Genomic DNA, 17,744 nt, shown 5'->3' with positions numbered 1-17,744 from the left:
CTTTGGGGTTACAGTGTGGCATTCAGTAGGGCTAGGTATTTTTACCCTTGCTATTTAATTTATCATTGAACTTGAAAGCTAGCATCTTATGGCTAATACTACTACTAATAATAATAGTTGGAAGGGAACTTGGAGGTCATCTAGTCCAACTCCCTGCTCAGGCAGGAAACCCTATACCATTTTGGACAAATGGCCGCCCAGTCTCTTCTTAAAAACTTCCAGTGTTGGAGCATTCACCGCTTCTGGAGGCAGGTTGTTCCACTCGTTAATTGTTCTAACTTTCAGGAAGTTTCTCCTTAGTTCTAGGTTGCTTCTTTCCTTCTCATCCTTTGCTTCTTGTCCTGCCTTATTTTGGGAAGCCATTCCACTGTTAATTGTTCTAGGAAAATTTCTCCTTAATTCTAGGTTGCTTGTTTCCTTGATTAGTTTCAAGGAAAAATAAAGTCCAGATACCTTTTGAAAGAACACCTATGGGACTTCCATTCATTAGTTTCCATCCATTCTGTTTATAAAATTAATAGGAATAATTCTCGTTTATTTCCCCTGGGTTCTAACAATACAATTAAGAATTGAATTTTGTGATTTTTTCTGATTAAATGACATGTTTGGGACTTTAAAATATTTCTGAGTATGCAGAAATAAATACTGTACATTGAATCTTTTAGAAGATATTGAATTGGATGGTAATTCATAGGAAGCTTGTGGGCAAAATTAATACCATTAAAATGAATATTATCCTCATCTGATTTATGTCCTTATAGGTACTCCTTAATACCAAATAAATGTTACCTTAAGATTGATAGGTCACTTAGGAAATTTATCTTGGACTGAGGACCATTAAGGTTTTCTTTGCTAAATTAAGACTACAATTCGAATAAGGTGGCTTTAATTTATATGATTTGCAAAATTATTATTGGTTTAATCATGCATTAGACACCAGCATATGAAATAAAAATATAGTGCCATATTACCCTGTCTGATTGTATAGAAAAGTTATTGACTATTTCCTTATGATTATGCTATATTCTTGGAACAATATATAGTATTTTTTTTTCAGAGTCAACCAGTGATAATTTTTTGAGCCATATAGGGACATAGATTGGTTCTGATATCATGAACTATTGCTATTTGGAGAAAAATACACTTTGAAAATAGATAATAAATTTATATTGGAAAGTTTGGGCAAATCTGGGATTATGTTTTTAAAACAATTGTTATGTAAATGTTGTTTTATTTTTTTCCACCTTCAGTTTGAATTTGATCTTTCCAATGCATAACAATGATGTGTCTTCAACTTAAGCATGCTTTAATTGACCAATATGGTTGCCTCAATAAAGTGGTTTCTTATTCAACAAGAAAAGTAAAGCTTACAATAAATCTTTATCAAAAGCTTAATGGTGCTTTTAAGATTGACATTTCTTATGCATATTATTTTCTCTCTTAACTAGTCAAGATTTTCTGGGAAATGTGAAAAATATGGAAACTGTAGCCAATTGGAGCCATGAAAATACAATGAGGAGTTCTAACTCAATTCTTTTGGAACTCAAATCTGCTGACTAGCTCAAATCTGAATCTGGAAGGTATGAATGATTATATGGTTATATGAATATTCAGGAAGTGAAAGTAAGTTTTGAATTTTAATTTGCTTTTGTGTGTCCAAGTCTCTGGATAAAATTTTCAGTCCTCAGTATGACAGTTCAAAACACATAATAAGGACAATAAGATGCCACAGAACTCTTATCTGTTTTGAGTACAATAAACTTACACGGTGGATTGTTTGGAAATCTTTTGAAAATAAGAGATGCTGAAAAAATACTTATGGATAATTTAACAAAAATGGCACTTATAATTGGGGAGGTCCTTATTTCTTTAAAATTTATATATTTTACAGAACCATTCCTTGCAGATCTATTGAAGTCATTTTTATTTGTATTTGCATTATAAAAATATTGGTTATGTGCTGTCTAGTAGACAGTTTTTCTTTCCACCTGCATACAACACACTATATATATATATATATATATATATATATATATATATATATATATATATATATATATATATATTTTGTCATAGAACACCCAGAACGGAGTTCTGGCACCTTTTTTGGATGGAATCTTGTAGGGTAGGCAAGACGGGTTGTATGACGTATGAGAGTTCCAGCACCTTTTTTTTTTTTACAACCCCCCCCCCCCCTCTCTCTCTCTCTCTGTGTGTGTGTGTATGTATGTAGGTGTGTGTGGTGTATATATATATATATATATATATATATATATATATATATATATATATATATATATATATATTGTGTATGTATAAAATAAATCTACATTTTTATTCTGAAATTTTGTTATGTTTCAATTATTCATGGCATATAGAGCAATTTGAAATATGATCAAGGCTTTCTTCCTTTCTAAGTATCACATAGTTTCTTTAGAATTTAAAAAAGAGAATGTAATTCTCTCTTTCCTACTGAAGAGGAAAGGAAGAAAAATCCACTTGCTTCAGTATGTATTCCATTCAGAAGAAAGCTTTCCATGTTAATTCAAATAATATATCTGCTTTGGGGGTTTGGGCATGTAGATGTATGGGGTATTTTACTATAACTCTGCCTATTAAATCAATACAAAAACCATAACATAGAACTAAGAAATCTAGTTTTAGAATTAGAATTACAATGATAGAGTTGGAGAGGACCTTGTAGGTCATCTAGTTCAACTCTCCACCCAGGCAGGAGACCCTACACCATTTCTGACAGATGGCAGTCCAGTCTCTTCTTGAAAGTTTCCACTGATGAAACTCCCACAACATCTGAAGGCAAACTGTTCCATTGGTTGATTGTTCTCACTGTCAGAAAATTTCTCCTTATTTCTAGGTTGACTCTCTCCTTGATCAGTTTCCATTGCTATTCCTTGTCTGGCCTGCAGGTGCTTTGGAAAATAGGTTGAATAATGAATTCATAATTTGAATTATGGATTATGAATGTAGTTGATTCTATGAAACTATATTACACTGAATGTCCAAATAACTATTAAAAGTTATTTTGGTTATTTAATACTGTGTTATAAATGCTTTGTAGATATATTATCTCTGGAAGATTCCTGTTCAGTTCTGTTTTCTTTTTCTCACAAGATTTTATTATATTATAGAAATTTGTTATTACATGATGTGGAATTGGTGATGGAAAGTTGAATTGTTATTTTTAAGTGAAATTAAACTATAAAAATGGAAGCTGTTATAGCACGAACTTCTAGGTGACTGTCTTAAAGTAGAATGTCTGATTTTGTCTGTATTTTTTTCTTTCATTTAGTAATTATAAAGCATTTTTATATTTTCAAGTATTTTATGTTTTACTGCTTCTATAATGCACCAATTCTTGCATGTTTTTTACTCAAAAACTTTATAAGAAAAAGGAAATCTGTGTGAATCTGAGTTTTGATTAGAAAGAGGATTTAATCAATAACTTGAATCAATTAGATCTCATCTGATTTGAATTATTTGTTGCCTCAAAAATATTTTAGGTAGAAATTGATTTAAAATTCTGAATCAAATGAGATTTGATAATTCAGTGTCAACATTTTTAAAAAGCATGGAATTCATTTCAATTAGATCAATTTTTTTTAAAAGGAACAATCCAATTGAACAATTCACATATAACAATATAACAATTCATCATGGATTCCTCCCAAAATACCCACTGTTACTATGATGATATGACATAGCAGGTAAGTTTATATATAATTAGATAAAATTATATTTTATCTAATATATTAGATATATTATATTTATATATAATTTTATCTAATTATATATAAACCTACCTGCTATGATATATCATCATAGTAAGAATGTATATTTTGGGAGGAATACATGATGAATATCAGGGATGTATGCTAAAAGTATACATAATACGTCTAGATGCTGAATATATGAAAGCCAATTTTACTGCTCAGACACAGCAAGCAAGCACCTCTATCAGGCAGCAGAGATATGAGAAAATGCTGGAAATGAGTTATCCATTTAGAGACAATGGCATATTCTAGAGGAGAAAGAAAACTACTCTTGCATTTTTACGAAGAAAATCATATGGACAGACAAGATAAAGGGATTTAGTGCCAGATTATGAACCCCTCAGGCTAAATCACACTCAAAATGTTACTAAGGAGCAGTAAAGGATTTTTAAGAGTACTAATAGTATTATATGATGCGGCAAGATTAAAGTTTTCAGAATATCTATTTTCTGATGTGGCTACATGGTAAACAAAAATCTGAAGCTACAAGGCAGAATTACAATGGAATGATACATGGAAAGTGACAAGCATGATCATGGGAAAGCTCAACACAGTGGAAGAGATACACATTGACATCTTAGGTATCAGAGAATTAAAGTGGACAAAAATTAGACCTCTTTAGTCAGAAAAATCATACTACTTAGGACACCAAAACAACAACAACAACAACAAAAAGGAATAGTGTTGTTGTCATAGTGAGGAAAGATACACCAAAGATTAATGCTGTCAGTGAATAAAGAATATCAGCTAGACTCTGCTTGATCCATGTTTATACCCCAACCAGTAATGCAGAAGAAACGTTGGTTACTGTTATGATCAAGTTCAATCTGAAATCAAGCAAAATATGCTGCTTTGGTTAAAGGTTGAATGCCAAAGCTGGAAATAATAAGGAAGAAATATAGTTGGAAATAATGAGGCATAGAATGGCCTAGGAAACAGGAATGAATCTATATTAATATTTCAATGAATTGAATGATTTTTGGCTGAAATTGTATAATTCATGTTTCAAATATGATTCTAATATATAACCACACACACGTTGATTGATCATATTTCAATCAACTTGAAGTTATGTGATTCTTTAGAGATCTGATAAATATTGGGTAAATTTTCCTTATATTAATGTTAGTGTTCTGCCAATAACTTTTTCCAAGTTTTCTTATTCCAAACATAGGTTTGATTTATTTACTATATCCTTAGTGTATTTTAAAATTTCTTCAGATTTTATTTATCCAGATATCAACTGGGAGACAAACTCTGCAGCAAGCAGGAGATCAAACAGATTCCTAACCAAGCTAGCCAACAACTTTGTCATCCAAAAGATGGAGGAGGGATCATATTGGATTTCATTCTAACTAATATAGAAGAAGTGATAGAGGGAGTTGAAGTTGCTGGAACCTTGGGCGAAAGTGACCACGTCATATATTTAATATAACGCAAACACTAGCAACAGAAAATCCAACCAGTGTCTTGAACTTCAAAAGAGCTGACTTTAACAAACTCAGGGAGAACCTAGGAAAGATCCCATGGATGAAAATCCTAAACTCTGAATACTCTGGGAAACTCTGAAAACTCTGAAACTCTGAAAAATGTGATCATAAAGGCCCAGACTAACACAATACCATTGAAAAAGAAAAAAAAGTAATTCAAGATGAAACCAGCATGGTTGCACAAAGATCTCTCTGACAAACTGAAAGACAAAAAGGACAAATACAAAAAATGGAAAGAGGGGCACATAACTAAGGCCAATTATCAGCAGATAGCCAGAACATGCAAAGGTGAAGTCAGGAAAGCAAAGGCTCAGAAAAACAAAGACTTGCAACAGAAATCATAGATAATAAAAAAAGTTTTTTTCCAACATATTAACAACAAGAAAAAAGTCAAGGAAACTTTAGTTCCATTAAAGAGAGAAGATGGCAAGGAAATAACAGGCAAAAGGAAAAAGCAGAGCTGCTTAACTCATATTTTTCATCAGTCTTCACACAAAAAGAAACTATAACCCAACATACCAAAAAAAAAAAAAACACTGCAAAAGACAAACTAGAAACAAAAATTAAAATAAGCAACAAAATGGTAAGAGAACATTTATCTGACCTTGATGAATATAAATCACCGGGGCCTGACAGATTACACCCCAGAGTTCTGAAGGAGCTGGCAGATGTTATTTCAGAACCATTACACCACATCTTTCATAAATCCTGGAGCACCAGGGAAGCACCTGAGGATTGGAAAAGGGCTGATGTGGTTTCCATCTTCAAGAAAGGGGGAAAAAATGGACCCAGGAAACTATAGACCAATCAATTTAACATCAATACCTGGCAAGATCCTAGAAAAGATAATCAAAAACAGATCTGTGAACAACTAGAAGCAAACAAAGTTATAACTAGTAGCCAGCATAGGTTTGTTAAAAACAGATCACGCCAAACCAATCTTATTTCATTCTTCTACAAAGTACTAGACCAGTCAAATATTTTGGACATAGTATACTTAGACTTCAGTAAGACATTTGATAAAGTAGGCCACAACCTACTCCTTGGTAAGTTAGAAAAAGGTGGAATAGACAACATCACCACCAGATGGATCTGTAGCTGTCTGGCAAACCATACTCAATGAGTAGTCCTCAACAGCACTACATTCACATGGAAAGAAGTAAGTAGTGGGGGAACCACAAGGTTCTGTCTTAGGCCCAGTACTTTTCAATATCAAATTTGCAGATGATGCCAAACTGGCAGGATTAGCCAACACCCCAGAAAACAAACTCAGAATCCAAAAAGATCTTGACAAACTTGAACAATGGGCCCTATCCAACAAAATGAGTTTCAATGTAGGGAAAAGTAAAGTTTTACATTTAGGCAGGAAAAAGTACAGATGGGCAAGACCTGGCTTAAAAACAGTAACTGTGAGAGGAACCTTGAAGTCCTAGCGAACGATCACTTAACCATGAACCAGCAGTGTGCAGCAGCAGCCCCAAAAGCTAATACAATCCTGAGTTGTATAAACAAAGGTATAGAATCAAGATCATGCGAGGTATTAGTACCACTTTATAAAACCCTAGTAAAACCACACCTGGAATGTTGCACTCAGTTTTGATCACAATATCATAAAAAAGATGTTAAGAGTTTGAAAAAAATTCAGAGAAGAGCAACTAAGATGATCAAAGGCCTGGAGACTAAAACATATGAATGGCTGCAGGACTTGTATTTGGCTAGTCTAAAGAAAAGAAGAAATAGGGGAGACATGATAGCAGTATTCCAGTATTTGAGGGCTGCCATAAAGAAGAGGGGTCACACTGTTCACCAAAGTACAAGACAGCAGGATTAGAAACAATGGTTGGAAACTGATCAAAGAGAGAAGCAACCTGGAATTAAGGAGAAACTTCCTGACAGTGAGGACAATTAATCAGCTTGCCCCCAAAAATTGTGGGTGCTCCATCACTGGAGATTTTTAAAAAGAGGCTAGCCAGTTCTGATATGGTATAGGTTCTCCTGCTTGAATAGGGGACTGGACTAGAAGACCTCCAAGGTCCCTTCCAGTTCTATTCTATTCACATAACAAACTCACCTTACATTCATTAAAAGATAAGTAAGAATGTTGCATCTGAAAAAGTGCATTAATTTCTATGATTTATATTTCCATTGCTCTGCAGCATTTTGACTGTCCAATTGGCCCAATCTGAAAGATGTTCTTCGATTTTAATTGAAATTAGGGATGCTTCCTATACTAAGAAGTTTATAATATAACATGATTGTCTACTGAATTATGGATATTCTTTTTGTAATTTTGTATTAAAGGTAAATGTTATCTGTGCAATGTGGCTCTTTTTGAGATGTTAACTGGATCTAGTTTACTATACTGCTCCAATTAATGAAATACTTCAGCTTGAAATATCAAGTCATTCCATCTTATGCTGAAGTATCAGCATGCCTCAACTGAATTTGATTGGATGCTTTGATTTAGAGACCTCAGAACATATGCTAAAACCCTCTTTAATATCCACTTTATTCCAACACTTTAATTGGAAGAGAATTTTGACTGAAGCTTAAATGAAATGAAATGAAGTATTCTTTTAAAAAGTTGCTACTCCCAATTTCCTAAGGAAATTGACATTGCATTCAACCTATATAAACTCAATAAATGTTTCTAATATTTTAGAAGGCAAATTATGTTTTTTTATATCAAACTGAGTAAGATTATGAAACAAGGAGATTTGTATGATAGTCTTCTGCAGCAAGACTGAAAGGAATTTGTGTCAAACTTTATACCAATGCATCTGAAAAGATCCCTCTATTAAAGAACTGAAGTTTTCAGATGATACAACAGTGATTGGCCTCATTCAAAACAACAATGAATCTGCATACAGACAGAAGGTTGAACAACTACCCTTGTGGTGCGGCTGGAACAATCTTGAACTGAACACACTCAAAACTGTAGAAATGATAGTAGATTTTAGGAGAAATCTATTGTACAGCCTCTTACAATACTATACAACACAGTATCAACAGTAGAGACCTTCAAATTTCTAGATTCCATAATATCTCAAGATATAAAGTGGACACCTAACATCAAAAATGTCATCAAAAAAGCACAACAAAAAATGTTTTTCCTGCACAAACTCAGAAAGCTCAGACTGCCCAGGGAGCTGCTGATATAGTTCTACAAAGGAATTATTGACTCTGTCATTTGCACCTCTATAACTGTCTGGTTTGGATCTGCACCCAAACAAGACAGACATAGATATCAACAAATAGTTTGAACTGCAGAAAAAACAATTGCTACCAGCTTATCTTCTATTGAAGACCTGTATATTGCACAAGTAAGAAAGAGGGCTATGAAAATATCTACAGATCCCTCACATCCTGGACATAACTATTTCAACTTTTTTCAAGATTACTCTATAGGGCATTGCAAACCAGAACAACTAGACACAAGGACAGTTTTTTCCCCATGCCATCGCTCTGCTTATTTATTTATTTATGAGACTTATATACCACTTTAAGTGCAAGCACTCTCTAAGTGGTGTACACCAGTAAGCAATGTATATATATATATTTACATTGCCCCCAATGATCTGAGTCCTCATTTTACCTACCCCGGAAGGATGGAAGGCTGAGTCAACCTTGAGCCAGTGAGATTTGAACCGCTGACCTGCTGAACACAGTCAGCTAAAGTGGCCTGCAGTACTGCACTATAACTGCTGCGCCAACTAATTTCTACAACATTATCAAACTACTTAGTAAAAGTGTACTACTATGATACTCCTCATCTTTCCTACCTATTATCTTCTTATGACTATACCCTTGTTGCTTGTATCTTACTATTTATATTGTTGTTTGGTATCCTAGTATGATTTATGTTGTTTGCTTAGCTAATATTCTATGACTGTAGAATTGCCAAGGCAAGTTCTGCATTTGGCAGATTGCGGACTAATGTGTGGGACCGCCGTGGAATAACTCTTGCTACCAAGCTTAAAGTTTACCAGGCAGCAGTGCTAACTACCCTATTGTATGCTAGTGAGACCTGGACAGTGTACAGGAAGCATGTTAGGCAACTGAACTACTTCCACATGACTTGCCTTCGTAGAATTCTGAGGATCCGGTGGCAGGATAAGATACCACACAGAGATGTCCTCTCCAGAGCAGGCCTATCATTAGTTTACACTCTGTTGATGAAAGCCCAGATGCGCTGGGCAGGCCATGTTGTAAGGATGCCAGATCATCGCATCCCTAAACAGCTCTTCTATGGTGAGCTGTCTCAAAGAAAGCGATCGCATGGGGACAAAAGAAGCAATACAAAGACACGTTGAAAGCTTCTCTAAAGTCCCTGGATATTAACACCATCTCTTGGGAACTTCTGGCACATGATCGACCGACATGGCGCACCTTGGTGTACCAGGGTTGCCAGACATATGAACAGAGGAGGACAATCTTGGGACAAGAAAAGCGAGCACCCCGCAAAGCCAGAGCTGCAAATGCTGAAGTAACAGTGTCTACATTTCTTTGTTCAGTATGTGGCAGAACATTCCGTGCTAACATTGGTCTTATTAGCCACCTATGGACACATCATTGATGGCCCATAACCCACAAGATGTCAAGGTCTTCATCGAAATGGATGGACAAACAACTATTCTATGACTATCACTAAGTGTTGCCTCTTTTGATTTATGATGAATGTATTTCTTGTTGTTTATGATCATGATTATCAATATTACTTCTGTGTCCAACCACACTTGGTCAATAAAGAATTCTATTTCTATTTTTTTCTTAGCTGCTCCCATTTTATTCTATTGTTTTGGAGTAGTTTTACTGGGATAGCTGTTTCCTTGCACCTACCAGAATCGAGCCAATAAATAAGCATGTAAATTTATAAATGTATAGTGAGTCCATGTACATTAATGCTAATTGTAATGAGAATATGTGATTAACTATGCATTGATTTTTTTTGGATATTTTCAGTTTTGTTTATATTGATTTTTCCCTTATGAATTATAAAATATTTGTATTGTTCAGTTTGAAACAGCTTAACCAAATTTATGTTGACATATGAAGTGAATACTCTGTACATTCTTTTGTCTCATTAATACCTTACAGGCTTCTTTGTTTTAGTTTAATAAATATCTCATCATTCATCTGAACTTAAATATTGAGCAAAGGATGTGTGCATTACTTCATATGTAATGTCTACATTTAATTAAGTTAAATATTCTAGTAACAGTTCTCTCTCTCTCTCTCTCTCTCTCTCTCTCTCTCTCTCTCTCTCTCTAATACACACACACACAGAGAGAGAGAGAGAGAGAGAGAGACCACATACACAGAATATATGTTATTTATGAAAATTACTCTAACATGACAAAAACTCATTGACATTCAGTACTAATATAGATTTTCCTCTACACATCTAAAGGTGAATATAAAATTATACCCATCATTATTTTAGGAGCATTAAAAGTAACTGATCATTCATTTAGAAAAGCATGTGAACAAATTGAAGTTAAAATATAAATAAATATTAAAATGAAACTGAAACTGTAACCATTAACTATTAAAATACTGATAAAAGTGACACAGCTTTCAGATATTCTATTTTTTTTATAGTAAAGATTTTATTGTTTTTTTTTTCATCAACATGTTAATTTTTCCAATCAACAAGTTGTCTGGTGTTTGCTATTCTAATACATGTTCAATTCCTAATCCTTCATTCTTTCCTCTAGCCAAGAATAAAATAGGTTCCAAATTTGATAGTAGTCTGTATCTTCTTTATCTTTCAACCTCATAATTAATCTGTCCATCTCTGCACATTCCAATATTTTCCTGATTATTTCTTCTTCTGATGGCAGTCCTTCATTCTTCCAGTATTGTGCAAAAATTATTCTTGCTGCTGCAGTAATGTGTAAGATTAAATATAATTTCTGCTTATTAGTCTTTTCAGGCATAATACCTAATAAAAAAAGTTCAGGTTTAAAATCCACTTGTTCACCCAATGTTTTTTCTAACCACATATGTATCTTTCTCCAATAGGCCTTTGCCTTACCACATGTCCACCAAATGTGATAATACGTGCCTATGTTATATTTACATTTCCAACATCTATCTGACATATTTTTAAATATTTTCGCTAATCTTGCTGGCGGCAGGTGCCATCAGCTTTCAGATACTCTAAAGGCTCAGTGAATAACAAGCTAACTTCAACTTTCAAAGAAGTGTTTCCATACATGAGAGCAGTACAAGACACAATGAATACAATTCCCTAAGGGACTTGCCTACTGATGGATGACAGTTTCTTAATCTAACTTACACTCTCAGCTATTTCAAGCTTTGAAATAGCAGTAACTAATATCTTTCAGTAGAGATATTATATAATGTCTGTACTTTGTGCCAGTTACTAATTAGCTGTAATATTTTGCAAAGTTAGGGTTTTCAAGCATAATCTCACATACAATGCAAAATAATAGTCATGATTATTATTATTTATTTAAATTTATTGGCTACCTAATTCCATGGAATCTAGGCACAAAACTAAGAAAGATGTTAAAATAACTACCAATATGTATAGGCAGCACTAAAATAATGTAATAAAAAATAATAAAGCAAACAGGGCCCATTAAATAAATAGCAAATATCTGAGATAACAGACATTAACAGGCACATAGACATAAACAAATCTAGATATCATTCAAAAGAGACCAATCAAGGAACCACCAAGACCACTCCGACTATTTCTGACAGGGCAAGTCACTAGTATATAAAATGAATGTAAATACATTCCCTAGTAGTATTGACGATGCTACCTACTTTGTTAATGAAACATCTGCAAGAAACCAATCAAGCTCAGACATAAAAAATATCAACCCAAAGTGTTCTTTGCCATAGCCACCATGAAATCATTCACAGCTAGGGATCAAAGATCACACACAAACTGTGCACTTTCCTTTCAAGTAGAATTCATTTTCTTGTAGTTGACTGAATTTTAATTCCTTTGGGAAGTAGAATCCTGTATGGATATATTTTCAACTTGTTCTCCTTGTTCAGCCCATCATATTTAGAACTTTTCTCAGGGGCAAATAATCAGAAGCATTCACCGAGTCCAAAATACAGCAGAGTTTATTATTGTTAGCTATAATACAAGAATCTAATCAATTAATGATCACAGCTCAATTGGCACTGGAATTAATGGGGGATGGACTTAAGTCTTTTGTGACAATGCAATGCAATGATGCTAAATTGATTCTACATCATTCAACATATTGCTTTCTTGGTTGTTGGATATTAAGAAGCAATAGAGTTTATGAATTCACTTTTCATAGTTGGGGTAACTTATTTTCAATATGGGAGAAATGGAATTCTGTAGGAAACCCAAACTTTTAAAACTAATCATACTTTCCACTTAGAAAGATTAGCCTCCACAGGCCTTCTTTATTAAGATAGCTGGAATTATAATAGTTAAACTTTATTACTATTTAAATTAAAATGTTGCCAGTCAAATGTTCAGCCATTCGGTAGTCCTAATTTTACTGAATAGCTGAATGGCATGGATAAAGTTGGTTGATTTCTGTTTGTTTTTGAATGAGGAAGACTTGTTTTTGTCACAAAAACAATGGAATAAAGTTGCCTGCATTGAACCATGATCCAAAAGAACAGCTATTCCAAGTATTAAAATATGCCAATACTATAATATCAAACATTAGCACCAGCTCACTGTACAAAACTTAACAAGATACAATACAGCTGTAGTTATAATTGAATACCTTGAATGCAAAATTAGCAAATGCCAAACATTTCACCAGCAAATTGATGGAAAATAAGGTTGGAAAATAAAATCAATGTGCTAAGATCAGAAGCAAGCAAACTAGAAGAAATAAAGGAAAAGAAACTGAAGAACAAGAAGATAAAAAAATATCACCTGCTTATCAAGAACTTCCAAATTGTTAACTGGAGTGATGGCTGACACAGCCCAAGAGCATCTAGATGCTGGGCTTAAACTATCCCTTCCCTTCTCTTCCTTAAACCTCGGTTGTTAATCCCTAACAGAAGGAAGAAGAAGGAGTTAATGGCAATACTGATGGTGTAAGTCAGCGGCCCCAACCTTTTGCGCACCGGAGGAGGTGTGGTTTCATGTACTGCCTGCATCCTGTGCATGTGGCTTTGCTTGTTTGTGTGGCCAAGTGTCGGCATTTTGCAGACCAGTGCTGGTCCACAGACTAGGGGTTGGGAACTCCTGGTGTAAGTCATTCTGGTTTCATTCAACTAGAATAATTTTACTGCATAGAGAAATCAGGGTGATAAAGAGGGTGAGTGAGACCCTTTTATTTTCAGGGCTTTTTAATTGATTGTGTCTTTTAATACTCACATTAAGTCTCAAATTATTTCAGAATTGTGTTTTATTTGCTTCATGATTCAGTATGTACTATATCTGGTATGTTACATAGAGCAGGGGTCCCCAACCTGTGAGCTGTGGCCCAGGACCTGATTGCGGGCTCTTGGCCAGTGGGCCACAGAAATGGCTGGTCGGTGCGTGCAGCATGGGTGTGCATTTCCCCCACTTGCACTAGTGCCTGCAGTCCCATTTGCACTAGCGCTGGGCAGGTTGTGCAGCCCATTTGTTCATGCATGAACAGGGCTGCTAGCCACCACAGGGGGTGCACAGCCATTCATGCATGAACAGGGCTGCTAGCCACCACAGGGGGTGCACAGCCATTCATGCATGTGCATGGCGCCAGTGCACGCCGCATGCGTGAACGGGGCCGCTAGTGCTGCTCCAGTGCATGTGGCCCCGCTTATAGAGACTCTTTTTAATTAATTGACAGCAGAGAATTAATAAATTACTGTGTTTTATTATACACACTTCGTATAGTTTCTATTAATTTATTACAGCATGCACACAAATGTTTCTTACTGTTTTCTCATAACTATGGTTCAGTCAAGATGAATGGAAGATACTTCTTATTAAGAATTTTAATCTGATTCCAATATTAAACATTTTTTTGAATATGATACATTCTTGATAGTTATTTACATCACCAATTCTACAAAGAGCTGAAAAATTATGAATTTAGTTCCTATCAGTTAATAAAGTTATTGAACAATATACTTGTACTCAGCCTGCTTTGATAATAGAATTTACAGTACTGGCTATTTAGGCAATGTGAGGGCAAAGATAGAATTGATTTCATTTGTCACTCAGTTTAAAAAAAATGTGTGCTCATCTGATACTGCAGTGTTAAGCCAACAATATAAATAAACAGAAAAATTAAATATATTTCTGAGGAATGCATAACATGGCGTCATAAGATTAAAATATGCTGAAGTTTTTAAGAAGAATCAGGTACAGAGCAAGGATTTGAAAGGAGATATCCTTTTTCATTTATAACTTTTGCTGTTCAATTCATTAATAATTTATAAGGAAAATACTGTAAAACCACAAAGCTGAATGACTATTTATAAAACTAATATTTTTAAGACACATTCTACTACTGAAACTAGTGAGTCTTTGCTAATGTCCTTTAGACAGATTCCCAATTTACTTCAAAGTGATACCCTTTAAATGTCAAGGTAATAGTCATAATTCATTTACACAGAGAGAATCTTTTTTTAATAGGTGACTCTGATGTAAATCACTATTAGTCATATTCACAAGAAATGATACTTTCATTAAAGCTGTCATCCAGAATGCCTTAATACATCAGCATGAATTAGCCAATGGCATATTAATTTTACTCATGTAATACTAATAGTAATACTGATGATGATGATATTGGAAGGGACCTTGGAGCTCATCTAGTCCAACCCCCTGCTGAGGCAGGAAACCCTATACCATTTCAGACAAATGGCTGTCCAGTCTCTTCTTAAAAACTTGCAACATTGGAGCATTCACATATTCTGTAGGCAGGTTGTTCCACTGATTAATTGTTCTGTCAGAAAATTTCTCCTTAGTTCTAGGTTGCTTCTCTCTTTGGTTAGTTTCCATCTGTTGCTTCTTGTCTGGCCTTCAGGTACTTTGGAGAATAGCTTGACTCCCTCTTCTTTGTGGCAGCCCCTGAGATATTGGAACACTGCTATCATGTCATCCCTCATCCTCATTATTAAACTAGACATACCCAATTCCAGCAACCATTCCTTATGTGTTTTAGCCTCCAATCCCCTGATCATCTTTGTTGCTCTTCTCTGTATTCTTTCTAGAGTCTCAACATCTTTTTTACATCGTGGTGACCAAAACTGGGTGCAGTATTCCAAGTGTGGCCTTACCAAGGCATTGTGGTATTAACACTTCATGTGTTCTTGATTCTATCCCTCTGTTAATGCAGCCTAGCACTGTGTTGGCTTTTTTGGCAGCTGCAGCACACTGCTGGCTTATAGGATTCCAAGATCCCTCTCACAATTGCTACTATTGAGCAAGGTGCCCCCTATACTATACCTGTGCATTTGGTTTTTCTTGCCTAAATGTAGAACCTTACTTTTTTCATCATTGAATTTCATTTTGTTAGATAGCGCCCAATGTAGTACATATTAGTCTCATCACCTACTAAAATGTACAATATGTCTTGTAAAATGTATTTATTTCCTGAAATAAGTACCTATCCTTTAGTTATTACTTACAGTACATCTTTTGTCAGCTTCTAATAACCAAAGTCAGTGAGAAAGCCAGCAGGAAGTTGCAAGCAGGGCAGTGGTAGGGTGTGCAAGGTGTGAAGATGGCTGGCAAGAGGGGCTGGGCTAGGGGTGGTTGCTATTAGATAGGGAACTTGCTTGAAGATGCAAGGAGCCTTACTGGCCCAGTGTGACAAGAAGCCCCAGAGTCATGGCACTTACCTATTCATGACTGAGAATATGAACCCAGAGGAGGGTAGGTAGGTGAAGATGACAAAGGTAAACTGGGGAGGGTGGGTTGGATAATAGTTATAAGTGTGGGCTGGATCAAATTTTTATTACATAACATGGTTGCAAGTTCATTTTTTCTGCACTGTCATAACTTTGAAAGGGTTGAACTGGGAGAATGGACATTGAATGATAATTACCTGAACATCTTGTTCAGAGTCTGGAAATTATAACTCTGGATAAGATTGCAGGAGCAGGTCTGTAACTTGGAGTTTTTATCTAAACTTGTGATTCCAATTTGATTTGGAGGCTACAGGCAGGAAATGCTTTGTACAGATGTAGCCATTGTTGGAACAACAAGCCCTAGCAACAGTGACTTATGCCATCATGCTCTTAAGGTTAGACCACTGCAATGTACTTCATTAGGAGCTGCCTTTGAAAACTATATAGAATAGAGTTACTCAATGACAAGGTAACTCTATGGTAGAATTATCCAATAACAAGGTAACCTAATAACAATGGCAGTTGAGAGGTACAATACTTGTTCTACTCTAGTTCCCAGTACTCAAAGTGGTGGTTTTAATCTATAAGTGTACATAGTTTGGCTCCTTAGTATCTTTGGGACCATTGCTCTGAACTGTATTTTTTTTTTTTTAATCTTCAGGAGGGGGATGCTCTTAGTTACTTCTTCATGAAATGAGGTCAATGTGAACTTTCAGATTTGTTCATTGCATAACAGCTTGCCTCTAGAGGTGCCAGACTATTGAATTTAGTCCAGACATTTAGGGTCTGAATGATGAGTGTGGGGCTGATTTTAATAAGCTAGTTTTGACTCCAGTTGCTATTGATTTTTTTGTATTTTGACTGGAAGTTCTTTGTAGTTGGAGCAATGTTTTTGATGATGCATTTATAATCTTTATTGGCAGTAAAATTTCTATCGTGTTGTTATACAAAGCTTTGTGATAAATACATAAATAATGAGGATCCTTGGTGCTCTTTGAGCCTGGTTTTTTTCTTGTAGATGTATCCTTACCCATATTAGGTGACATCATCAGTTCTATTTATGTATGTATTATTTACATACACAAATAATAAACTTTTGTTTTATGTAAGAATATTAGAATATTAATTTTCATTTCCACTTTCAAAAGAAAATATGCAAACTGTAAAGACATTTTCCTGTTTCGGTTCTATAAAGTATTTATATGGAAGAGACTATGCCCACATCTCAATATATGGCTAGGGAAAAATATCTTAGGCAGATAATGGAAGATACTGCTTCCCTAATTACTTGAGAGCAAGGCAGCAAATTTTAATATTCCATTCAAATGTGTCAAAATATGATTCTCAAAATTTATTCAGTCTTCTACAAATCCTTCTGTAACTGTCATACTGTAAAATCACCTGGAAGGGGGCGTCCTAATATTGATGATTCAAAATCTAATGATTCCAGGTTTTTAAGTACCATATTTTAGGCAAATTAAGTGGGATTCTGAGGATAATTCAGTGTATCAAGTTCAAGCACCTGACTATAGTCTTTTTTAATTTATAAGGAATGAAATTAATGGTAGAATGTAAAGTATCTGTAGAAATCTGATATATGAGTTCATACTTCTGTACTCATAATAACAGAAATGAAGGAATT

This window comes from Crotalus tigris, unplaced genomic scaffold, assembly GCF_016545835.1.
Source record: "Crotalus tigris isolate CLP2741 ecotype Arizona unplaced genomic scaffold, ASM1654583v1 scf7180000024115.3125172, whole genome shotgun sequence".
Classification (NCBI taxonomy): domain Eukaryota; kingdom Metazoa; phylum Chordata; class Lepidosauria; order Squamata; family Viperidae; genus Crotalus; species Crotalus tigris.
Note: the sequence above shows the minus strand (reverse complement) of the source record.